Source organism: Podarcis erhardii (assembly GCF_964252035.2).
Source record: "Podarcis erhardii genome assembly, chromosome: 2".
In the NCBI taxonomy this organism is placed as follows: Eukaryota; Metazoa; Chordata; class Lepidosauria; order Squamata; family Lacertidae; genus Podarcis; species Podarcis erhardii.
Window position 1 is genome coordinate 78,520,092 of NC_138498.1, and position 25,682 is coordinate 78,545,773.

At 40.3% G+C, this 25,682-nt stretch overlaps 1 protein-coding gene and 1 long non-coding RNA gene across 3 annotated transcripts in view; one reads left to right on the top strand and one right to left on the bottom strand.

Moving 5' to 3' along the window:
- Positions 1 to 763: 763 nt before the first annotated feature.
- Positions 764 to 25,682, top strand: part of SLC6A1 (solute carrier family 6 member 1) — a 79,485-nt gene continuing 54,566 nt past the window's right edge. Inside the window, exon 1 of one of the 2 annotated variants that reach the window (XM_081848227.1) lies at positions 764 to 1,216. The gene's annotated coding sequence lies outside the window, so the exon portion shown is untranslated. Of the gene's footprint in view, positions 1,217 to 6,764; positions 6,787 to 25,682 lie in introns of those variants that run through there. The other variant, XM_081848228.1, reaches the window with a different exon arrangement.
- LOC309334811 lies at positions 20,749 to 22,737 on the bottom strand. Its single transcript, XR_014153282.1, has 2 exons — positions 21,396 to 22,737; positions 20,749 to 20,864 (listed from the first exon to the last, which is right to left on the bottom strand). It is a non-coding gene; the product is annotated as an uncharacterized lncRNA (long non-coding RNA).

A 25,682-nucleotide genomic window follows, 5' to 3' on the forward strand; every position in this document is an offset into this window, starting at 1 on the left:
TGCTCCTTGCGCAAGCAGCTGCCTTTACTTACTTGTACACCTGTTTTCTCCCTGTGGACAGAGGTGGCATCTCTCTCTCTCTTTCGAGGCCACAGGTAGGCAACGTCATGCCCTCAGCATCCTTCTTGGGGGCTTCGCATTGCTTGGCCACTGTGGGAACAGGATACATGGGCCTTTGATCCAGCAGGGCTCTTCTGATGTTCTTATGTCCTCCAGAGGTTGCTGAATTTCAGCTCCCATGGGATGGCTCAGTTGGTAGAGCATGAGACTCTTAGTCTGAGGGTTGCGGGTTCGAGCCCCACATTGGACCAAAAGATTCCTGCATTGCAGGGATTTGGACTAGATGGTCCTCACAGTCCCTTCCAACTCCATAATTCGATGATTTGATGACCATTGGCCATGCTGACTGCTGCCAACAGAGGCTGGAGTCCATGTTAGGCAGGCCCAACCTTCTCTCCAAGCTACCCAGAGAAACAGCAAGAAATCAGCTGATCTCTGCCCACTGCCTCCCCTCTTTCTTGGTAGCACTGTGAGGCGAGCTGCCCTAGCTGGAGAGCATGGAGGAACTTTCTGGCCCAAGCATTACTGTATTATTATTTTTTTGAGGACGCAATTGGCGAACCTAATAGGCCTAGCAGTCCCTTCCCTCAGGTTGACTCATGGCCAACCTTCTCTCCCGCCTAAAACACTCCTTGTCATTGGCGTCGCCTGGCTGCACAGGAAGCTGCCTCAGAAAGAGGAGGGGCGGCCCGGGCAGGTCCTCAGCCAAGCGCCGCGTGCCAGACTTTCCACGCCGCCTCCCCGACCAGGGTCAGCAGCACCACCAGCCCCGCTAGCGCCGCCCAGCTCTCTCTCGGCGGCTGGACGCGGCGGGCTCGGCTGCGCCTTAACTTTACCCCGGCGCGGGGCGGGCTTTGGCTACTTTGGCGGGAGAGGCGGAGTGGGGGGTACGGAGCCTCCCGGCGGCAGGTGCGGGTCTCTTCTGGCGGGGGCGGGGCCGCTTCGCCGGGCTCCTCGGAGCGGGCTCGCGAGCGCCTTTGTGTCGTGAGGGGAGAAAGGAAGAAGCCAGAGCCGGGAGACTACAGCGGAGCAGCAGCCACTGAGCAGCGGGCGCCGAGCTTTAAATGAGCATTCACACCGCGCGGGGAGAGCAGCGCGGGCTGGCTCGGACGGAGCGCGTGTGGAGGCAGCGAGCGCGTCCCCTCGGCTCCAGCAGGTAGGTCGGGCGCCAGGAGGAACGCGAGGCTGGGGGAGAAGAAGGAGAAGAAGCAGAAGCAGAAGCAGGGGCAAAGCGGGAGGCTGTCTGAAGCAAGACAGCGAAGAAGAAAGGCTCTTTGGCGGGCAAGGGAGGAGGGGGGAGGCTCCGAAGAGCCAAAGGGAAACGCTGCTAGCGGGACAAGGCGCCAGGGAAAGAAGGACACGGAGCGGAAGGGAGTTGCTCGGAGGCTTGGGGAGATGAGGGTCCAGCCCGGGATGTCAGTGGTCAGGGTGGAATGAGAGGAACCAGAGGGGCTGGATCGAGCGCCAAATGGTGATTCTGATCTGGAATCCTCTGTTTAATGTGCTCTGGACAATGTTTTGGAAAGGGTGGTTCTGCCCTGGTCACTAGTTTGCATTGCCCCCTCCCCATCCACACTGTTTCTAATTTTCCACAGAGGGGGTGGAGAATACTAATGATTTGGTTTGCGTTGCTGGTGCGCGTCTTTGGCGCCTCGAAAGGATGGGCAGGTAAACCCAGGCGCGCAGCTGTGGACACTTTCGCCCAAACGGAAGCGAGCGTTTTGCTGCCCAGCCATATTTTTGTTTTATCTAGGTCGCCGTCTTTCTACCTGTGGAATCTACCTGTCCTGGACAGATACACTGTGCTGTGCTTTAGTGTGCAAAGACTATCTCAGCAGCTTACAGTTCTGAACTTAACGCTGTAAACTGAACAAGATGCCACAATTCCACGTTGTGGAAATGTGTGTGGTGAAATAACCATTGGTGTCTAACTGGCACAGTTTGCTACTGTGTACATAGAGCTTTCTGAAACAGCAACAAAACGATGTTTGAGGTTGTGTGTTTTTTTAAAAAAAAAAGTCTTGCACGAAACATTCACATTTGTATAGTTTGAGCAGATGGGAAAGCCTGGCGAATACAAGAGGCTATAAAATGTGAAGAAGGTGGATAATATGCACAGGTACCCAAGTGTAGGCTGTTAAAGCGTAGTAAGGTTGTTGTAAACCATGTCTGCAATCCTATACACATTGTCCAAATAGTAAGCCCTATGGAACTGAATGGAGCACACTCTGGAGTATTATCTATGGAATTGTACTATAGATGGAGCCAGCCTTTTCAAAATATAATTGGATCTGGCATAACCCTTCATCAAATACCATTTTGATGACTATGTCTTAAGTTAAAACAAAATTAGGTTTTCTTAGCATGCAAAACTCTTTTATTCTTGTGGTTGCCCTAGTATAAAAAATTATCAGACACACTCTGAGACAATATTGTGTTGCCAGCTGTGCCCAAAGATTTGCCTTTTCTCTGTGCTGATTGTTGGCCACTTTGTGTTTGCTTCTCATTTGCACCCTGTCATGTTGCCTTCTGCACAGTGATATCAGCAGTGACACAGAATGCTTGAGATGCTCCTGAAAGCCAAGAGCTTTGGTAATGAAGGTCACTGAGCAGGCATTTACCTAATGTCAGCAGAGTCATTCTTGTTCCCAACTTATCCCTAGAGGCAGAGTTCTTTAAGGTACTGAACTCCAGCCTAACCTAAATTTACCTGTAGATTACTGAATTGCAGAACTCTCTGGACATAAACATACAAGACCCTCAGTGAAACTGATGTACTGCGTTTCCCCCTTTTCGTATAGGCTGCATTTATTCAATAGTCCCATGCTTCGTTGGGGCTACCTATCTAATTAAATTCAGTGAGAGTTCAGTGAGTAAACATGCAAAGAATTGCAGTGCATTGCAACTAAATAAAGCATTTTTAAAAACATTTAGCTTGAAACCTTTCTGTTCTGTTGAAGTAGCCAGTCTGGGCAGATAAAAACAACATTAATAAAATGGCAGCGTCAACTGGAACCACTAAATTTTGTATTCGAATGAGTTGATAAATGCATTTTAATGAACCTAGTCAATAAATCATTATAAACATCTGGCAATGATTCAGACAGCTCCACATTATTTCTGTTTGAATTTGGGACAGAAGAATGAGATAAGAAGTCAATGAAAATGTAATTACCAGTGGCATTAATATTTTTCTTAAATGGAATGTCAGGAATGTTAAAACGTTTTATGCGTTGATTCAGAAATTATCAGTGAAACAATAATGGATGTTGCATTGCATTTGTAAATGGAGTGGTGTGTGTTTCTTTCATTCAGTGGAATATATTCATTATTTTTTCCCATTGATGTTGCCAGTCTTCCAAAATAAATGGAAATTTCAAATAAAATTGAATAAAAACAGTCAAATTTAAAATTTACATTAACAACCTTTGCTTTTATGTAATGTCTAATTGAAATAAGCAACTAATTTCAGTTTCAACAGTGAAAGGACAGTGGAACTTGCTTCTCAGTAGACATGTATAGGATTGTATTGCCAATAGGTGAAGCATCACATATGTTACCAACGTAACAAATGTCATAGGGAGTACAGAGACCTTTATTCCAATCTTTTCTGATAATTTTTCATTAAAGCAGTCCATGTCATCTTCACCAATGAAGGCTTAACTAGGATAATGTGAAAATTAAAAATAACTTTTTCAAAGAATTGAGATGTTTCAAACCAACATGGTTGAAGTTTGATGCAGAATTAGAATTCTGAATGATAAAATAAATATATAAAGCATTTATAAACCAGTTCATATTGTAGTTAAGAAGCTATAATTTCTGTTCACTTTACATATTTGCTCTGCTGCAGTGAAATTTATTTAAACATCCTCATAAGATGCAAGCAAACTTTAAAGGAAACCAGGTCAGGAATAGATTGCGGGCATACAATCTATGCAATTTATGTCCAGAAAGAAACTAGATACAATATGACAAACTTCTTTTCCATGCACAGATCAGTTTTCTTTAGGGAAATATATCTTTAAATTTTGCTGTTGCAAGAGTCAATTGCAATATGGTTTGGGACCATTTTATATGAGAGTATATAGCTGTCTAGAGACCAATATTGATCTAGCCAGAGTTGAGCACTTTTGAATTCCACTTATTTCAGTGGCAGAGATTTAGGAAGGCATACTTTTAATTAATGGATCTTAAAACTGCTTAACTGTAGACTGATCGTGCTAATAGCTCATTAATTTTATAAGGCTTATTTCCAGTACAGAGCTCATATGTGAGTGAAAATATGATCCTGAGCACAGATTGGTGCTTAAATAATACTGACTTCTGGATTCAAGCATACTGTTGATGGGATTACAACCAAAACAGTTTAGAAGATTAGGTTTCGGCAAATAAATCTATTGCTGTTTTTATCATAGACAGCAAAGTAACTTGCCTTTGGATTGAAATGACATACAAAACAAATATCTGCAACTGGATAATAAACTTCAATGAGATATTCACTGAAAATTTTGAATAAGACCATGGTATGTCTTCAAAGACCGGAAAAAGACAAAAGATCTGAAAGAAATCTTTACCATAAAGTTAATAAGAACAGAACCTTTTCCCCTGGCTTTCTTTTATTCTTATTGGGTGGCTTCTGATAGCTAGAGGCAATGAATTACTAATCTTAAAGCAGATGATGTCATCACATTCTTCCACTTGATTGATCATCAAAATAGGACAATAATGGGTTCTGAAGTATATGCCCCATCCCCTTAAAATTACTCATTCCTTGCAGGGACTGCCTGTCCTGTAGTGCTAAATTTCAAGTAAAAAAGTCAACCTAATATGTAAATAAATGTGTACATTCATACATTTAAGAATAAAAGACACAATGGGATTTAAACGGACAGAAAACTGCATGATCGTCCCCCTATGTGTGTGTGCGTGTGTGCGTGCGTGCTGTAGATATGGCTTTCAGAGAATGAATTTTAAGCTCTAATTGAAAGAGGTATGAATGCATTGGGCATTCTCATTACATTTTGAACCTATTTTTCAATAAATTATTTTAAACTGGTAGTTTTCACAAATGGTAAGCAATTCACTCTTGATCTTGTTAGCACACCTAGGCTAACAGGAGATGACTAATTCTGTTATTGACAAAGCTAAATTAGTTTACAAAAATGATATATAGTCTTCAGAAAGGTTGAATGGTGAGCTGAATTAACATCCAATTACAATGATAAATAATATAAAATTACAAGAGATGTTACATCAGTTGTCTATTATGACATCTATAATTTCAAAAATAATGCTAATAATATTTCAGGCTGTGGCCTTAACCCATTTTGCTTACTTGGGTGTAGATTTCAGTAAAAACTAGTGCTGGGTGATGATAACATTTTAGGTGTTATATTATGGGAGAATTAAAATGGGCCTTATTTTACGGATACAATATTAATTTGCAGAGCTTACAATGCATGGTAGCTGTTGATCTGATCCTTCCATATTGAAACAGTATCAGCAAATGTGGGATTATTCTGGAATGGAAAGAGAAAGGAAGGAGACTCAAAGTACGTAAGAGAGAAAATTTAAAGGCTCATTACAAAATTAAATTGTGGCGGTAGACTCTATTCTGGCCTGTCTATGAAATGCCTGGGACTGATTTGGCTTTTGCAATTCTCCATTTGAACTTTCCTGTTTTAATTTAAATTTTCATACTTTGTGAGCATTCTATTGTACAGCAAAACAGAAGATTATCAGGGGTTCATTTACCAAAATGAGCATAATGAGTAGACAGTGATTGTAATGTAAATATTACCTTTTGAACTCAAGAAGGGTATATGAGAAGGAGGGGTTTATGAGAGAGAGAATAATGAGGAGGGTGTACTATAGACTCCTCCCACAGGCAGTGGTCACAGTGACCAATAAATAGGTTTTTACTAAAGTAATACCATAGGCCTCTTTTCAGTTCAGTCATTTTTAGCAGAGATCATTGAAACACATGACGTCTCCAATGATCATTTGATGTTGTATGCACAAAGATAGCAGATTAGATGCAAGTTAAAGACATCTTAAATTGGAACTGACACACTATAAACAACTAGTACAGACATGTTCTTAGGCTCTGCTCTCGATGCTCTCTGCAACATCACCTCAGTTCACTTCACTGGAACTTGTGTTGAAGAGGGCTATGCATTTACACTGAAACAGGATGACAACCTAGCACCCAGATTCAAAGCACTACACATTGCACAAAGCAATTCTGAAATATGAACCTATTTTTGTACGACATTTTCCTTTGAGTCGAATTGGTAGCAAAAGGTCATTGTATTTCAGAACGGAATGATAAGCCAATAGCTTCACGGTATTTTTTGTGATACGTCTTCCAGATAGATAACTATTTTAAAATAGATCTGCATTTAAATCATTTTATGTCTCAGCAGACCTTGTTTGTTTAGAGGAATCCTTTGAAATCATAGAAAAGCAAAATACATTTTTTCAAGCTATTTTAGGAATGAAAATTATTCAGTTATGAACATTAATAATATTAGAGGATTAAAATGGTTTGAAGGTGTGATCATTAAAGCTTGTGAATATTTTCGTATGGTAAATTGGTAAGACTTTTTAGATTTTGTTTGATTCATTCAAGATTATTAGAGACAGAAAACTCAGATGGCATAAAACTGGTACAAGCACCATTTGCAGAAAGGAGGATTAGTCTTCACATCCAATAAGATCAAGGTTAGGGTCAATATTTTGCATTCTTTAAATCTGATAAATGGCATGGTTTGTTGACGCAACATTTTAATTGAAGCCAATAATTTGAACCCTGTGGAGATTTACAGAAGAGATAGTCAGCTGAACTGAGAGCGTTGTCTCTTGTAATGTTAGTAGGTTCCTCAATCTGTAATTGTTATAATCTAGGAGAATTTGACAGGCATGCTTAACAAGCAATGGGTAATAGTGATACATGCTTGACCCTATACATGTAAACACTTACAAGCTGCACATAGTAAATTAATATAGTAATATTAAAGCCCCTCTGGAGCTCACCATATATACTCTAAAACGTAATTCTTCATGGAAAAAATCTCTTAAATATTGAGTTAGTATTTAATTGAAATGCTCATTTAATATTTTTTCCTTGGAGTTATTTTTTTTTGTTCAGCTGTTGAATTTAATAAGTGGTATAATTTTCTGGCTCTTGTATGCATAATGCATTATGAAAATGCAAGTTGAAGGCAAAATGTGAATTTGAGTTCTGGGCCTTCTGGTGAATTTTAGGCAAGCACCAATGATATTGCTATAGTTAGTTATTCCTCAGTCACATAGGCATATCTGGTTGAATTTTAGAATCCCTAGTATGGTGAGAGTAATTCTGAGCCTGATTAATAAGCATTAATTCAGTTGTGGCTTCTTGACTGCTTGAAGAATGACAATGAAAAAGTCATTATTGTGACAGAATTCATTTTGGAAAGACAAGGTCAGTTGTAGCCATGATTTAAGAAGCCAAAAGATGAGGTAATAATATCTTGTGGCACTGTAGTGATCTAATGATGGGAGACAAGACACACTGCTATTATATTATATAAACCTTTCAATATTCTAAGGAAGGGATACATGCAAAACTTGCTACAACTTTTTTAGCCAAAAGAATACAACCTGTATCAGTAGATACTGGGGGGGGGGGGGAGAGAGAGAGAATGTCCAAACCGTCTTAAATGTATGCTTCTGCCATACAATTACGAAAGCAAGAGATAAAACGAATCTAATTTCAGGCTAGTTGAGTAGGCTGAATGTCAAAATACAACTAAAATAAGTTAATAACATTTAGGGAAATGCTTATTATATCAGAATTCATTGCATTGGGTAAAAAATTCCAAGCTATTTATGATCTATTGCTTTTCTGTTGATTGAATTTAAATGAAAACTTGCAGTTTCAAAGTGTTAGGTGTTTTTAAAGTCTTGATAAATCAAATAAGCTTTTATTTCATTGGAAATCAGAAGCAAAACTATACAATGGCTACATGAGTAAAGTTGTATCCAGAGCCAGGTATGCCTTGAGTTACTATAGTAAATTTCAGTTCCATACTATTAACTAATGTCATGTTAATTTCCTTTTTAAATATATGTATGTCAAACATAAGGTTAATTAAAGTTAATGGAGTTTTAATACTTACTTTTATGGGCCAGTAATTTAACATGAATGCAAATATATTTATAAGTAGACTGGGGGGGGGTCTATATACTGCAACAAACCATGGGGACCAAGAGCTGTCAGAAGCTACTCTGCGGAGTAATGGCATCAGGTTGAGGATATTTTGGAAATACTAAATTTAAGGATAAACTATAGACATTCATTTTTATGCTACATGCTTGATTATACTACAATCTTATAATCTCTTCATGGGGAGCATGTTCTGTTGAACTTAATTGTATTACTTTGGAGTAAAAAACTGAAGTACGCATACTTTAATGTCCTTCCCACTGAAATCAGTTGGATATTGTAAAATAACATTTTTCTTTATTAAGGTATGGTCTTTCCTCTTGATACTTTTTGATTTTAATTACCAGCTTTTGATATGAAGGGAAGTGCTGGTGTTCAATATGCACCAACACTGTTGAGAACAGATATAGTGCATTATTTCCTCAGTCAACTCTACTGGCAGTATCTGTTGAGAGAAATATTTTTGTTTTCCTTAGCAATTTAAGATGCTGAGAAGGCCTCCATTCATATGTAGAATGAACATGAAACACTATATACCTTTGTCGCTTGTATTGACAAATGCATTTTTCAGCTTTGCAGTTGAATTTTACTTTCACTAACAGTTTCATAATAATTTTAGTTCAAAGTAAGTTTTCTTAATGTATTTTCAGCTGTAAAAATAGAAAAACTAAAAAATAGAGAAAATAAAACTCAAAAGGACTTGAAATTCATTCTTACAGAAATTCAAACATGCCATTTATACCTCTATTCTCTTTATATTTAATTTTTATAATAAAAGGGATAAATGTATAAAAGTGTTTTATAATATGTGCATTTATATGTAATAGAATATTTTAAAGAGGGGAAAAAAACATGAGTTTTCCCTTTAAAGTGGCCAGTATGTTTTTGCTCTGGCAATGCTTATATCTTCTTCGTAGTCTTTTCAAATGAAAATGTAGCAGGATTGGTGCATCTGTTCCATGTTTTTTCAGTTGATAATAAAGCGAAGTTGCTAGTTTGTGAAATCACAGAAGTCTATTGCAATTTTAATGCTGAAATATAAGAACTGATTGAGAGCATATTTTAAAGCAGGCACAAGTATGCAGTGACTTCCTTGCTAGTCCATCATTTTTTCAATTATAATACACCAACTCAATTTTCTTTCGATACAACTTGCAAACAAGCATGTAATGAGTAGATATGGTTGTTTTTATTACCAGAATAGTCTCCATTTGATTGAATGCTATTTTGCCACCAGTTTACTTTATCGTCTTTCCTTGCCCATCAAGTGAGGCTGAGAATAAAATGTTGTTACTCAGAACATTGGGATTTTGATGGGTTTATATAGCAAAGGGACACCCTTTAACATTTCTGCTTCTCCTGAGTTCTTTAAGTCATTTTGAGATATTTTTGGGTGACACCATATTCTTCTGGATCCACTACTGTCACGTGAGGCAGAGATGGCACCAGTAGTACAGAGTGCTTTCCAGCAGTTGGTGGCCCAACTACAACCCTATCTGGACTGGGATAACTTGGCTGCTCTAACCTATGCTCTGGAAACCTCAGTACTGAACTATGGCAATGCACTTTACCCAGCTGCCTTTGAAAACAGGTTGGGAACTTTAATTAATGTGGAAAGCAGCTGCCCAGCTGTTTACAGGTTTGAGACAAATAGATCACCAATTCTGTTCCCATTACACAGGCTACCCCAGTTCTTCTGAGCCCCATTCAAAGTCCTGGTCTTGATAGCTCAGGACCCCAGTATCTTATGGGATGCCTCTTCCATTATGAATCTACCCAGATCCTTAGATTGGCATTTGAGACTCTGCTCCTCCTCTGAATAAGGCTTGGAGGGTGATGACAAGTCTTTTCCATTGTGGTCCTCTCTGTGAAATGCTCTGCACAGCTTGGGCTGCCTACTACCTTCCCAGGCTTTTGAAAGACAAGAGTGGAGTTTGTATCATTGTTAGTGTGTTGTGAAAGTTTCCTATTGCAGTTATGGGGACGATGTGTGCTTTTTAAATGTTGTATATGGTATAATATATTTATGTCTATGTTTTTACATGTAAATTGCTTGGAGACTTTTAAGTAACAAGTAACTATTAAATAGATTATAATAATATTGTTACATTATTGTGTGGGGAAGAAGTGGATAAAACACAACAACCATTTATCCATGTATTATGTAAATATCATCAAAAGATAGATGTTGCTTCAGTATGTTGAAATGATCATGAGGTTTGCTTTGCTGAAGAGGCTAGTACCAAATGAACTTTAAATTATATAAATGTTTTGAGATACTGGAAGAGCAATGGGCAAGTATGCATTTTTTATAATATTGTGCATTCCTCCTTTCCAGTTGCTCACAAGTGAATAATTGTTGTTTTCCTGTTGTTATAAATACGTATCTGCATTTCCCTGTGTTCTGTTCATAATGCACAGTGGAGGGCTCCCATTGTACACCCTGACACTGTGGTAAATTAAAATCACCATCAAAATGAACGACAAAGAGTTATATATTCAAAAAGAAATGTAAATAGTAAAAACATTCCCTCTTTGTCTTCAAGGCTGATACATTTAATGGGTTCTTTTCAAATGGTTCAGCGTTACAAAGAGCACACTACTGAGAAGGAACTGGATTTGAACCAGATGCTATCCCCCCCCCCTAAAAGGTGCTTCACAATCTATGATGTTCTTTCCTCTGTGTTCTTTCTAGGAATACAAATTAATTCTCCTTTGTTCAGGTGCCCACTTAATCTGATTGGTTTGGCAGACAAAGGAAGTGGAGGTGTTGCCATTTCTTCAAGATCCTTAGTGGGATTCTCAGCCTCAACTGGGAACAGGGACAAAAAGAGAGAGGCTCAAAGCCTTCCCTTGTGTAGAGCAACTGGATTTTCCCTTTCACATTCTCTCTTCTTCTCTGTTCTTTCACATAAAGATCAAGCATGTGTATCCGAATGTTCATGAGGCCCAGTTCTTGATACATTGATTTAAACAGAGAGAGAAGCTTGGCAAGATACAATGTTGAAAAACAGGGTCAAAATCTGAAGTGACTTACTGCTTCTATTTTTAAATAACTCAGTATACTTAAGTTCATGCGAGATAAGAAGTAAGATCCACATTTTCAGAAAACAACCTCCACTTGATCCACTTGGTGCTTAAAATGCATGCCATTTGGTCAGTTGTGGTTAAGAGTGCCATGGTATTCAGCATTTCACAGATGAAAACATGGACACTGATATGACCTGCTCCCATTCTCACACCAAGGATCACCGCCTATGGCAGCCCTCTCCTCCTTACTGAAGGCTTTCCCCCATCAACTATATTCTGTATTTATCTATCCCCTACAAGCTCCTGAAAGAGGTATTTTACTAACCCGGTCATAACACTTCCCCTTTACTATCAGAGTAGCAATTAGAAGGGGATGCGGGTGGCGCTGTGGGTTAAACCCCAGAGCCTAGGACTTGCCGATCAGGAGGTTGGCGGTTTGAATCCCCATGATAGGGTGAGCTCCCGTTGCTCGGTCCCTGCTCCTGCCAACCTAGCAGTTCGAAAGCACGTCAAAGTGCAAGTAGATAAATAGGTACCGCTCCGGCGGGAAGGTAAATTGCATTTCTGTGCGCTGCTCTGGTTCGCCAGAAGCGGCTTAGTCATGCTGGCCACATGACCTGGAAGCTGTATGCCAATAAAGTGAGATGAGCGCCGCAACCCCAGAGTCGGTCACGACTGGACCTAATGGTCAGGGGTCCCTTTACCTTTACCTTAGCCATTAGAAGGAGAACAAGAGAATGGCAGTTCACATACTTTTAGACTCTACACACATAAGAATGAGGTGACTATGTTATTCTAAATCACTATGTTACTCCAGGAAGTAGTTGGAATGTAGAATTTTCAAATGCCCTCCCCTACATAAACATTTGCTGCGAGAAAAGAACAAGCATACCAGCAAGAAAGTCTACAGAGCCCAACTCTCTGCCTGCTATTCTTGTTTCTGCTTACAAGAAGCTTTTGGGTCGGATTCAGCATCACACATTGCAGTTTGCCAGAGAAAACAATTCCCCTTCTCCTCCCATGTACTGTTCTAGGGTTCTTTCAACCCCCCACAGAGCCAATTTGTTGTGCAAGTGGAAGCCTTCTCAGAGTGCTTGTGCTGACAGGAATCATTAGGTGAATCCCACCCTTTGTTTCTTTATTCTCAATTTTTTTAAAAAAAGGTAATCCCCACCCCCCCACCCTCTGAAGCGGTACTGGCCATCTTCCCACTTCATTCTGTTGCATGGGGCATCGTATATTCATTTCACCCTCTCCCCAGATGTAATTTCCCCAGATATGTGGCAAAGCAGGGCTGAAACCTGAGAAACTCTTAGTGCATGTATATGCACACCAATGACATTTTTAAAAGGTATCCCCAACATCTCCCCCAAAAGGCAAAATTGAGACAAAATGGATAAGGGGACTAGAGAGAGGTACCAGAAATTGAGGATCGTTGCAGGGCATGTTACACTAACATTTTGATAATTTGAGAAATAGTACAAATTACATTTGCACATGGTTGTTGATTTGAAAAAAAGATCATGTATGCAATTACTGCCAACATGGCATAAGCATATAAAATGTGAAACTTGAGGGCTTTTTTACACAATATGGCTGTGAATGCCAAACCTTATCAGCAACACATTTTTTTCACAGCACAGGGACAAAAGTTCTTTGGGGTTGTGGATGTGTAAGAATTAGAACAAGTCAAGCAAGTTCACAGCATGTTGTTTGAACTGCTGCCTTTATATAGCAGCTGTATCAGATGAAGCAGCCCTGAGGATGAGTTTGTAACCCATTCGTAGCAGCTGCTGATATTCTTTGATGAATCTACCTTTGAATGGCCACTCTGAATTTTATCTCCATTGTTTCTGAGGCTACGCAAGGCCTACTGGATTCAAGGGCAAAACATTGGTGTTTTGGAACTGTGTGTGCTTCATAGGATAATCCAATACACATAAATTCTAGTGGGTTGGATCCAGACTTAGTAACGGTTAAAGAAGACCTAGTGAAATGACTTAAGTTATAATAACTAACCTGAACCATCTATTTCAATGGCTCTATGCTAAGTATGCAATCCACAACCCAACTAGGTAGTGGGGTTCTTAACAGCAGTGGGGCCACATCAGCTGTCTTGCTGGTCATGCTGTAATGGAATTGGTATAACAGTTGGACCCAGTGTCGTCATGTGAAAGCAAGAACTAGCTTGGGTCAGCTTAGCTCCTTGTCCTACCTGCTGAGTTCAGTGAAGCTTACTTCTAGGGAAATGGATATGCAGTTAAAGTAGAGCTGAAGTATCAGAGTACCCATACTATAGCAGCTTAGGTATATTTCGGAAACAGACATTTGAAATGTGACATTTTGAATTTTATACATTTACTGACAATTTTTAAATGTTCAAGGGATAATATAATACTTTTTGGTTCCACCCCACCTCTCACTTGATTCTTTCCTGTCCATACTGTGACAGCATTTCACTGGATAACTGTGAGAATGCCATGGAGTCTGGCAGAAGCTGCATACCAGCAAGAGTGCTATCACACAGAAATGGCCCAGGCATTTTTAATATCGCGCACTGCTGCTGGATTTGCTGTTTCCAAAACACAGTATGGGGAAATTCTAACATACCTCTTCCCATCTCAGTCATCCACATCCTAGACAGTTATTTCACAATGCAATTAGCTCCTCCAAGACATTATTCACCTTCCCCTACCTGTCCGAGAGAAGAGGCAGAGATTTTGCAACATGCAACGGCATGTTGTTGTCAGCCTTATTGAATTCCATAATGGATTGAGGGTGGTGGCCTTGAAAAGTATTTCAAAATCATGTTTTTAAAAAAGGTTAAAATGGGTGTTTGGACCCAATGTCACTACAACATTGGGTTCAGCCATGGCCACCAACACTTACTGTGAGCCATTAATCTACTCCAAGCTGGACTAGCACCTTACGCAGCATAGGAGTGCCACACAAACCCTTGCACAGCAAAGAAGCACCGTGCAGAGAGGCTTTCTTCAAGGTCGGGGAAAATTAGAGAGGATGGGGGGATGCTGTTAGTTCTGAGCCTCATCCTTAAGCCTTACTGAGTAGGCTGAACTGCACAAGGTGGTGCTCAGAATGGCAGCTGCTGCTGTGCAAGCTTTTATTGTACTACAAAGCACCAGGAGAGGGCTGTTAGTTCCTAAATCCTGTTTAGTGTACAAAAATTGTTTTCCTTATAAAACATCCATCATTCTGCCTTCCCCATAACACTGAGTGCACTTGCAAGTGCGAGGATAAATCTAGTTCAGAAACCACTGGATGATTTGTCAACGGGTGCTTTTAAAAAAATAAATTGCACTATTTATTTTCTGCTTGAAATTCCCTAGTTGGTGGCTAAAGGAAATTCTCTGTTGATCCATATGGTGCATAATGAGTTTGTTGTAGTGCTTTGATGTGTGAATGCTTAGATATAACAGAAGGATAAGGGCACTTACTGACTGGGAAAGCTTTCCGCAAATGTTAAAAGGATGGCTTGTGTCAGACAAATACAGATTGAATTGTAATGATTTTTCATTTAATAATGGCAACATCCACTTTCACAATTTGAGAGATAACATTAAAAAGGTAGAAATCTATCATTTCCTAGTTGTATCTTTTATGAATATATTCATCATTTACCTCTCAGAAAATACAATCTGATAGCTGCAGCAGTGGCTAATTAATTTTTCACTGCAATAGGTGTGCAATGAGATTTTTTCTTCCAGATAATTAGTAAGTACTGTAGCCCTGCTCTGCTATTAGATTCACTCAGACAGTTATTCATCACAGGAACTCAAGGTCTGCAGTGAACTGTCACTACACTTATCTGGCTTAATAAAGATAGTTATATAACAGTTGCTTCCCTCTAGCTGATTGAATTTAATTTCCCAAGCCGCCACTGGCTTATAATGCTGAGTGTCGATCTGCAAAAGTGTTTCTCCCCTCTCCTCTGTGCTTTTCTACTTGCATCTGTATTTGAGGGTTATTAGCACAAACCAGCTCAGAGTGATGGCTTGGACACCAGAGAGTCTAAAAGCCTCTAATAGCCATAATAATAGAGTTGGTTGAAGGATACTGGTTGCCTTGGCAACTGTGCACGTGCCATACAAGATAATATAACTGCGCTGGTAGCGAAATATGCACTGCATTTCTATTCCAGGAGTTTTCTGCCATGTTGTGTTTTACACAGCATCCTAAATTTCTGAGCAGACAAATAATGTAGTTAGCTAAGTTAAGAGACTCCTTTTTACATAAACAAGAAGCCTTGTGTTGTTTTCGTGAGTCCACAATGTTTGCCAGTGTGGCGCACAATCCAAAAGCTCACATCTGTGTCTGCTTGTGTGTCAGGAGAAGTTTCTTATTTTTCACCATAGCGTCCACACCTCAATCCATTAAACAAGGTGTTTTTAAAGCTCCCTAAATATTAGGCATGGGACTAAGAGAAATGGTGTTGTGTCAAGCGCGCGTGTGCACACACACACACACGTGTGACGTGCAATCTGTTTGTGCATGCAAACGAATTTGCTGGATTGTGGCCTCTAGATCTCAAAGATTCCTGTTAAAATTATATTCTGTATAGATCACAGCTTTGGCACAAAGTCACATAGACAAATAAGAATGGTAAAATTCTTCATACACCAGAAATGGTAAAAAAATGTATTAAAAATCCTGTTTAAATAATAGCAATAATAAACACTCAGTGCCTTTTGAATGCTCAAATTGCATATTACAATAATCTTTGAAATATGACTCTATAAAAAGGGGTGCCAACTCTTTTCTGCCTGTGGGTACGTTTGCGTTCCAGAGAAATCGTCATGTTCCCCTGACGTGTTCTGCAAATCTCCTGTCTCCAGCTGTAACTCCATACACTTTGATTTGGCTTGGGAGAAAGTATTTTATTGGCTTCTTCTCTCAAGACTAATGTCAGTGGTGGGGACAGGACACTCAAGGAAAGGCCTCTGTGTGCAGTAATACATTGGTGCCGTGTGCTCTGTAAGGTAGTATTTATTTGAAGATGATGGGAGAATTAAGGTAAAGAGATAGTGGCTTGCCGAAGGCAAAATTGTGAGTTTGTCGCTGAGATGAGTTTTGAAGTAGTTACTTCACAGCTCACTCTCTTAACCACATTACAACAACTCTGTTCACAGCCTTAAAAATGATATTAGATGCTACTTCACAACAACTCTATAAGACAGTTTAAAGACTGTGAGCTTAAAGACAGTGACTTGAAAGGCCGGAGGCTCACAGGTTCCCGCCAAACCCATCCATTCAAATAGACCAATCCGTGGCAGCTCCCCCCCGGGGGGGGGTGACAGAATTCGAATCTGGATCTCATTGCTGACATCCAAATCCAGCATTTCAGCGACTGTATAATTTGCTTGTTGGACATTTCTATCGATACCGAGATAACAGAATTAAGAGACTGTATAGCTACAAGTGCCGTGTAGGTGATGTGATAGACTGAAGTTGGCATGTGCATACTCTATACCCCATTCAGATGCCTGGATCAAACCCATACCTGAGGTATCTCAAGGAAAAATGATAGGCATATGTTTTAAACAAGTCAACTGAGTCTCTGAGGCTGCAGAGTTGGTGATAATGTAAGAGCAGAATTGGTGATTACCTAGTTCTTAGTTCACACTCTTACAGCCACAATGCTTTCATTCTGATGGTACGCTCTGATGGAGCACCTTTCCTTTTTAGAGCAACATTACAGTCCCATCTCTGTAATCACTCTTCAGCCATCCTCACTACGGCGTATGGTGAATTACTACCATTCCAAAGGACCAACACAGCTGCCTTTCTGTATGCACCAGTAGTTCCCTTCTGCTGTTCTTATTTCCATGTGGTTGATATGCTGATTATATTGTCCCCTTTTCCCTCAGGACTATATCATCATCACCATTATCCTCCTCCTCCTCCTCCTCCTCATTATATGCATGCACTCTTCCTCTGTGTGTTGCATGGGGTTGGACTAGATGACCCTAAGGATCCATTCCAACCCTACAATTCTATGATGGTTGCCATGGCACTCAGACTAAACTCTGCATGGAATATCTTTATCTATCATCCCATGAAACATATATGACTTATTTGGCACTACAGAAAGGATGACGTGCGTACACCAGCTAAGGCCTCATGGTTTTTGATGCAAACTGATTTGTATATGTATATATTATTTAAAAGCAGCCACCCTCCTTAGTTAGAGGCACATTTTCCATGCTTCCTTGGTGCTGCCCACATCTTCCATCCCTTCTCTAGAAGGAGAAATGTAGGGGAATTGCAGCGGTTTGGACTTCAGTAGAGAATATGACTCTTTGTATCATTTCCAGAGGAATAGCAAAGTTTCATAATATGCTTGGTAACAGATTAAAAGCAACTGAGCATCGGTTTGGATCCTGACCAAGTTAGTTGAACTTAATTCCCATTAAAATCAAGTAATTGCTAAGTTGTCTCATGATTGCAGTGGGGACAGAGTTCAACTAACTTAATTTATATTCAACCCATTGGATTTATATATGGTTGCTGGCTGCAGATGCCAATTTTGGGGGTTTAGTCCCTGCACATGTTACTTGATTCTCAAACATTTGGTGAAGGATGTGCAAAAAAAGGCAATCTGTGAATCAGAAGGTGTATCTGCTTAGCTTCAAAATGTTGATAAATAGCAATGCCTCGCATGCTTTTCAAGTTCAGTTTTCAGATATATTTTATGCCATTTTTTAACTCTCAGATTAAGAAGAATTGGAAACAGCAACATGGAAAAATGGGCTGAGAATAAAACTTCACTGAGGGAGTGTCACAGCCTTACAATGCGCTTGTTTATCCCCATTCTGTTCTGGGGTTCATGGTTTCCCAGGGCAGCCACTAGTTGAGCAGGAAGTAGGAAGTAGGCCACTGTCCAGTTCACAGCATGCTTGACAATGCATTGCAAACCATGACGAGGGGGATAAAAGAAACACTAGCTGCTGCCAGTTCTCCAGAGGAGACAACTGCTTACTATTTTGAAGGTCTCTAACATACTTCTGGCATTTCAGAACCTGTGTTTCCATGTCAAAATCTGGAATGGAATTCATATATAAAGTATCAATCTAGCATTGGTATGTGTATGTCTTGTTTGTGAGACATTTCCTGCTGAAGATGAACGCTTATGAAAGGAAAGATTTAGAAATGCTTGTTCCTAACATTGTTATCTTCAGTGATTACCTGCAGGTTCCTTTTACTCTAGTCATCAGCTGTGGGTAATTTGGAATGCCATTTTCATATTCCCAGTGAGTTCTGTTTTTCTTCAGCTTATTATCCTTCTTAAATCATCTTGTTGCAATTCAGAAAAGCATCTGGTTAATTTAATGGCAATCCATAACTCCCTTATATTACAACTTCCTTTTGGCTGCCCTCTCTCTTGATATCATTATTTTTTATTTATTTATTTTGCATCCTTGGAGAGGAGGGTGTGTTTCATTCTGGCTGATTAAAGCTAATTGGGGGAAAGAGTTGTAAGGTCTCCTTTCATTCAGAAACAAACTCATTTTCCATTTTAAAAAAAATCTTACTGAAGGAGCTGTTATTTGAGCCTGTGTGGTGCTGTATTACTTTTATGAGAATTTTAGTTTTCTTCAAGCTTCTATGGTGAATGGGACTATTGAATTTTTATCTTTTTTATTGTGGAATTTACAACCCTAAAATTAGGAGTGTCAAGCACCCTGCTAGGCATGCTCATCCCTTTGATGCCCTTACACAGGGTCCAGTTTTAACAGCCTGACAACTAAGCATATTATCTAGATATGTCCCACTAATTTTAACAGACAGTGCTACCACACCAATTCAGGCGCTTAATGTGGATCATGGTATAAACCACATTACAGAAAAATTGTGCCAGAATATAAGTGCTTAGGACTGAATGTGCCACTAGTGCCTTACCATAACCTGGCCTTCCATTTTCTGAATTTTTTCTTCCACTGTGAAAGAAACTTCTGTTTTTCTTCCTCATTCTTAGGGCATTTTAGAATTTATTTATAATTTCATTGGATTTGGAACTTACTTTCATCATGATGAGATGGCTGAGGGGGTGGTGTGTATGTTTTGCTTTCCATTAAAAATTTATCCAGTACTGAGTTGCCTTCCTAGCTACCCATGCTTCCTCATCTGAAGAACCCCCATGGGAGGAGTAATGGCATGATGTCGTCTCCTAGGCTTTAGCTGAAGCACTGGACACCCTGGGAGGCTGCAGAATACACACCAGAGGTGTGGTTTGTAGAATGAAAGAAAGGACACAGATGGCCATTTATTTTAGCATGCCCTCTTTACTATTCCACAGTACTGTCTGACTCCATCAGTAACTTAGAGAACTACAAGGACAGAACCACTAGATAAAGACTGCTTATCCTTGATGACAGCAGCGGTTTCAGCCTGGCATGGCCTTGGGTGAGCTGGGAGGAGAGAAAGCCTCTTGTGCAATTGGCTGGCTGACGTTATCAGCCCTGGCCAGCCACGGGGAGTATGTGGCTTCCCTACCTTAAACTGGCCAATTAGAGGCCAGACAGCAGGATGGAAATTTGGAGACAGACCTGGGTAAACCTGTCTTCTTGGGTCCACCTCCAAAATTCAAAAGCAGGCTGTGCCACCTTCCTGCATTCCATCCACCACCCTGGTAGATATTTGGCCCTGCCTGAAGGTAAGCAAGCAGTGCATCCATATGACTTTACTGTGGAGTGAATCCATCGCTGTATTTGGGGCCAGGAAAGAATTTTATTTGCAGACCAATCAGGCCAGTCTGGGGTTTTTGCCTACCTTGCAGCAATTGTCACATCTTTTTGTCACAAAAAAAGATGGGTAGGAAGGGGTAGGAAGGAACCTTATTTCCCCTCTCCTGTGGATGAAAGCATCAGGGTACCCTAGTAAGGGAAAGGATTCTGTCCACATGGCCAGATGGGGGTAATGGGCCATAGAATCCCAAAGTTGTCCTGGAAGGATCGTCCTTATCTGATGTGTGTCAAATGGGAAGCCCAACTGGCTGGTTCAGATCAATAAAGGGGGAGGAAAAAAATCCAGAAGGGGTAGCAACCTGCACCCTATCAAACACAAATCCTCCTGAAGGGATTTGGGTCATCTTTAAAATTTCATAGAGCTTTATCAAGCTTTATCAGCTCCCAGTGAAAGCTCTGGAATGGTCTGCCTAGCTCTGCCTCACTGAGATCCTAGTTCAAGTTTTCACACATTGCTCACTATGATGCTGGGGGAGTCTGTGAAATTTGAAGGGGCTTGCATGCTGTTGCTTGGGGGGGATTGGCATCCCACTTAACCCCCCACTTAACTTCAGCACCAAGCAGGCTCCTTGGATCTTTACCTTACGGGGAGAAACTCTTTTTCTCCTTCCGCCATAAGGAGATACACCTCCCATGAAAGAGAAAATATGAAAGAGAAGGAGAGAACTTTCTGACCTTCTGTGCCATTTTTTCAAGAAGAGAAGGCATTTTATTTTTGAAAACCTCCATGCTGTGTGTGTTGTAGAGAGCGGTCTCTTCCTTTTCTCTTCATCTACCACTCCCCACGAGTGAGGCATCATCTTGTGAATGGAGGAAGAAAAAATAAACACTTCTTAGCTCACTTTTATTCTTTCCTGAAATGAGCTGGGGAAGAAATTTAGGGATTTTCTTTTTCAAATTTGTAGCCTTTCATCCTCAAAATAAATTTAAAAACTAGGCTGATTATAGAGGGGGACCCTAAAAAGGCTGCCTCTTATCTAAAATAGGCACTTAAAAATTTTATTTTTGTTACTTTTTGTTGTCTAGGTATTTTGAACACCCTTATTTGTTTATTTTACAAAGTGTTTACCAGTATCATACAGAACATTTTTATATGTGGCTAAACTACAACGGGTTCAAATGCAAGGGACAAATTAAGGAAATCAGCAAAAACAAGGTTTATAATTAGAAAATGGGGTACCTTGGAATTCTAAAACAATCTGTATCCCATGGGAGTAGGGCATATAATTTCTTGAGTTACCATTCTAAGATCAAAAATCCATTTTCCACAGGCTGTGATGACACTGACATATTGGCCCTGACCAGGACTTTTTTTTTCAACCAGAACTCACTGGTACTCAGTTCTGGCACCTCTCAGGTGGGCACCATTTCCATTCTAAGAGAACGAGGGAGTCATCACTACCTAGGACCATAATATTTGGCCGGTTTCAATTTGTACTTGAAAAATTAATTGCCACAAAATGATTGAAACCTAACACAGTAAACCACAATTTCAGGAAAAGAAACCTATTCAGTAGAAAAGCATGTTAATATATAGTGGGCCAGCTGAAGGTATTCTTGGATGACGTAGACTATCTGAACCCATTTTAATCTGAGTCTAGGCATGACTGCCAAAGTCAATTATTGGCCTTGGTTGCCCTGATGGGTAGCCGTTACTGAGAGTGGGACAAGTGTGACTTTGCTCCTGCTTCTTATCTCTCAGCTGCTTTTGACCATGGTATCCTCCTGCTCTATGGGATGGAAATTGGGGGCCCTGTGCTAATACAGCTTCAGTCCTATCTACATGGCCAAATTCAGAGAGTAGCATTTGGAGAGTTATACTATGAGGTGCCTCAATGCACTTGTTGTATCCTCAGTGCTGTTTAATATCTATAAGAAGCCACTGGGAGCCATCATTAGGCGATTTGAGGCAAAGCACCAAGGGTATTACAGCACTCAGCTCTATTACTGCATAGCATCTGCATCAGGTGAGGGCCTCCAAACCCTGGACTGTTGTCAGAATGAAGAGGTGGGAGGGATGAGGGAAAATAGGCTGAGCTTGAATCCAAGGAAGTCAGAGGGGTTGTGGGTGAGTACTTCCCATTTCTGAGAAATTGGACAGGATGAAGTTCTGGACAGGATGTGGTTTGGGGGTGCTTCAGGATCCAAATTTATCACTGATAGGAGACCATAAGCACAGCAGTGCGGGTACTAGTGACTTCCAAGATTGTCTGGAAACTGCAGTTGGTGCAGAAATTTTCAGCATGGTTGTTGACAGGGATAAGATCCTGCCAGCACATAACACTGCTGTTTAAAGGTCTGCACTGGCTACCAATTCATCACTGGCCAAGTTCAAGGTGTTAGGGTTAGTACATAAAGCCTTTAGCATCTTGTGACCAGTTTACTTGCAGGATTGCCTTAGCCCATATATGCCCACTCAACCACTTTGTTTTATGGAACTTACACTTTTGCAGGTGCCATGCAATGCACATTCTGCATTTGTAAGGATCCAGTATTTTACTGGGGCAGCTCCTACACTCTGGAACTCCCTGCCCATTGACATTAGGTAGGAGGTTTCACTGTATTCTTTTTCACATCTGCTAACACCTTTTCGTTGTTGTTGTTTAGGCAAGCCTACCCAGGCATATATGTTTGATATGTATTTTAATCTGTAATTTTAGCATACAATGCATGCATTTAATAGTTGGTTTTATTCATTTTGCTTTTTAAACCTTTTATATTCTTCCTAATCCACTTAGATGTTTTATTTGCAGTTAAGGCACATACAAATTTTGTTAAATAAATGCTAGTTCACAACCCAAATTTCAGCTTAAAATGTTCACATGCCTTCTAAGGGCAGAGAGTCAAGCCTCAACTGCAAGAAAGTTCCAGAGGATTGAAGCCCTGATGGAAAAGTCTTTTCCCTGTGCTCCATCAAGCTTACATCATGGAAACATGAAATTCAAAGCCGCACCTCCTTGACTATCTAAAATGGGATCTGAGGTGTGTATCTAAAAGATACACTGTTCTTCAGGTGGGTGTAAGGCTTTGTAGGTAACAATCAGCATAAAACAAACACATGTGATTATTAAAGTCACATATTTATGGGCTGTGAGCTCTTATTAGTATTTTGCCCTAGCTGTAACTTTTGGAGACTTGTCAAGAGCAGCCTAAAATACACTCCGTGTCCTGGTGAGCCAGGTGTTGCTAATTAAAGACATTACGTGTTCTTAGAATACAACAGCTAAGCTAGGCTGAAGCCAGGAGCACCCTCAGGTTAATAATAATATTCTAATAATAATTTATACCCCACCCATCTGTCTGGGTTTCGCCAACCACTCTGGGCGGCTCCCAACAGAATATTTAAAAAGTGATAAAATATCAAACATTAAAAACTTCCCTAAACAGGGCTGCCTTCAGATGTCTTCTAAAAGTCAGATAGTTGTTTATTTCCTTGACATCTGATGGGAGGGCATTCCACAGGGTGGGCGCCACTACTGAGAAGGCCCTCTGCCTGGTTCCCTGTAACTTGGCTTCTCGCAGTAAGGGAATCACCAGAAGGCCCTCGGTGCTGGATCTCAGTGTCCGGGCTGAACGATGGGGGTGGAGACGCTCCTTCAGGTATACTGGGCCAAGGCAATTTAGGGCTTTAAAGGTCAGCACAAACACTTTGATTTATGCTGTGAAACATACCGGGAGCCAATGTAGGTCTTTCAGGACCAGTGTTATATGGTCTTGGCAGCCTGTGCAAACCTGTGCCTTCTGGGAGAGTGTGATCCTGTGAAGAACATGCAAGATCGTCAAACGACTCACCATCACCACTCCTATCTGATATGGAAAGTTCATTTTCTCCTATTTGTCTAATAGCACCAACAGACTGCAGCCAAAGGTTGCTCTGAACAATTTAGGACTTACACTGGTACCTCAGTTTATGAACTTAATCTGTTCTGGAAGTCCATTCTTAAACCCAAACCTTTCTTAAACCAAGGTGCGTTTTCCCTAATGAGGCTCCCGCCGCCGGTGCCCTTCCACCAATCGGATTCCGTTCTTAGACCAAGGTAAAGTTCTCAAACCGGGACACTATTTCCGGTTTTGCGGAGTTTGTAAACCAAATCGTTCTTAAACCAGACGGTTCTTAAACTGATGTATCACTCTGTGTGTGTGTGTGTGTGTGTGTGTGTGTGTGTGTGTATCAATCACTTGGAAGTTTATTTTATGCATATAATGCTTTGACTTCAGAATGAACAAGACAGACATGTTTTTAAAAACATCTCGAAGTTCTACCAGCTAATGTCTTTAAATAATAACCAGTTCCTAATAAATCATTCTCTCTGTGTCATGCCCTAAAATGCCTGTTTCCATTGCACTCTGACATTCCCAGGATTCCACCCCATTCTAGAACCAGACCAAGAAACTGAGCCCTGAGTGCAGGTAGAGCAGTGCCAAAAAAAAAACCCAAAACAAACTCTTCATATTCATATTTGTTTCTTCATTTAGGTAGGTTCTTTATCTTGGTACTTCGGTGGCATATCTTGCTTTATTTTGTTCCCAATTCCTGGGACCACTTTTATATTTATTTTTAAAAGGAAAAGCTTCATTTGCATTTCTCATTGATTTAAACAAGGAAGTCACAATGTACCCATAATAGTTACTTTTCTTCCCCAACAGAAGTGCATGAAATTTGCAAAAAAATCCTGAAGAGATGAAGCTGGCCGAATGTCAGATAGGCACAGAGCGGTTTGTGCTAGGCACCTTTAAAGCTGTAGGAGGTTTAAAGGTTTATGCCAACCTGCTACCTTTTTTTGTAGCAACAGTAGTCTCTCCCCCCTGACATGGATCCAGAAAATGGATCCCACCAGTTTCTACACTCTACTCTGTTATCTTTGCATTTTTATTTTTATTTTAAATCGGTTGGTTAAGAGAAACAAAGTGATTGTTACTGTACGTAATGTTTCTTTGTATACAGATTGTCATTTCTGGAAATAATACACATTGTAACAGAATTGGTTACTATATGTATTCACACAACCCATATTGTTCTCTGCAGCTTAAAACTTTGCTGATAATTATATAACCAGCTAAGTCCCCTATGGGAGTCTGTATGTAGTAGGTAATCAGTCTTTTCTTCTATTAGTCCTTAGGTGCTTATTTATGCAAACACTGTTTTACAGACAATATCCTATATTTCCTCGTTATTCCTCAATTAGGGATTTTTGCACATGGTTGCTTATCGATGTAATATAATCAAGCTGATAAAATAATCTCCCGGGCTTAATAGGCAAGATACAGCAACTAAGTGCTCAGCAAGAGAAGTAAATTCGCTAACTGGTACCTAAGGCCTTTAAGTGTGCATAGTTGTAATTCTATAATATTGATTATTATAATGCATTTATTAATTATATCCCACCCTCCTGTGAATGATGCCCAAGGCGGCTCACAACAACAATACAATTAAAATAATTAAAACAGAAATACATCAAATTTAAAACAAAAAAGACGAATAAATAAGTGGGGGTTAAACATGATAAAAGGGCGGTCAAAGCATTGTTCTGTATAAACAGTAGCTGTAACCTACAGCCTGTGTGGTGGGGTGACTTGAGTGTTGGGCAAGCCCTGGGAGACCATGGTTCAAAGCCCCA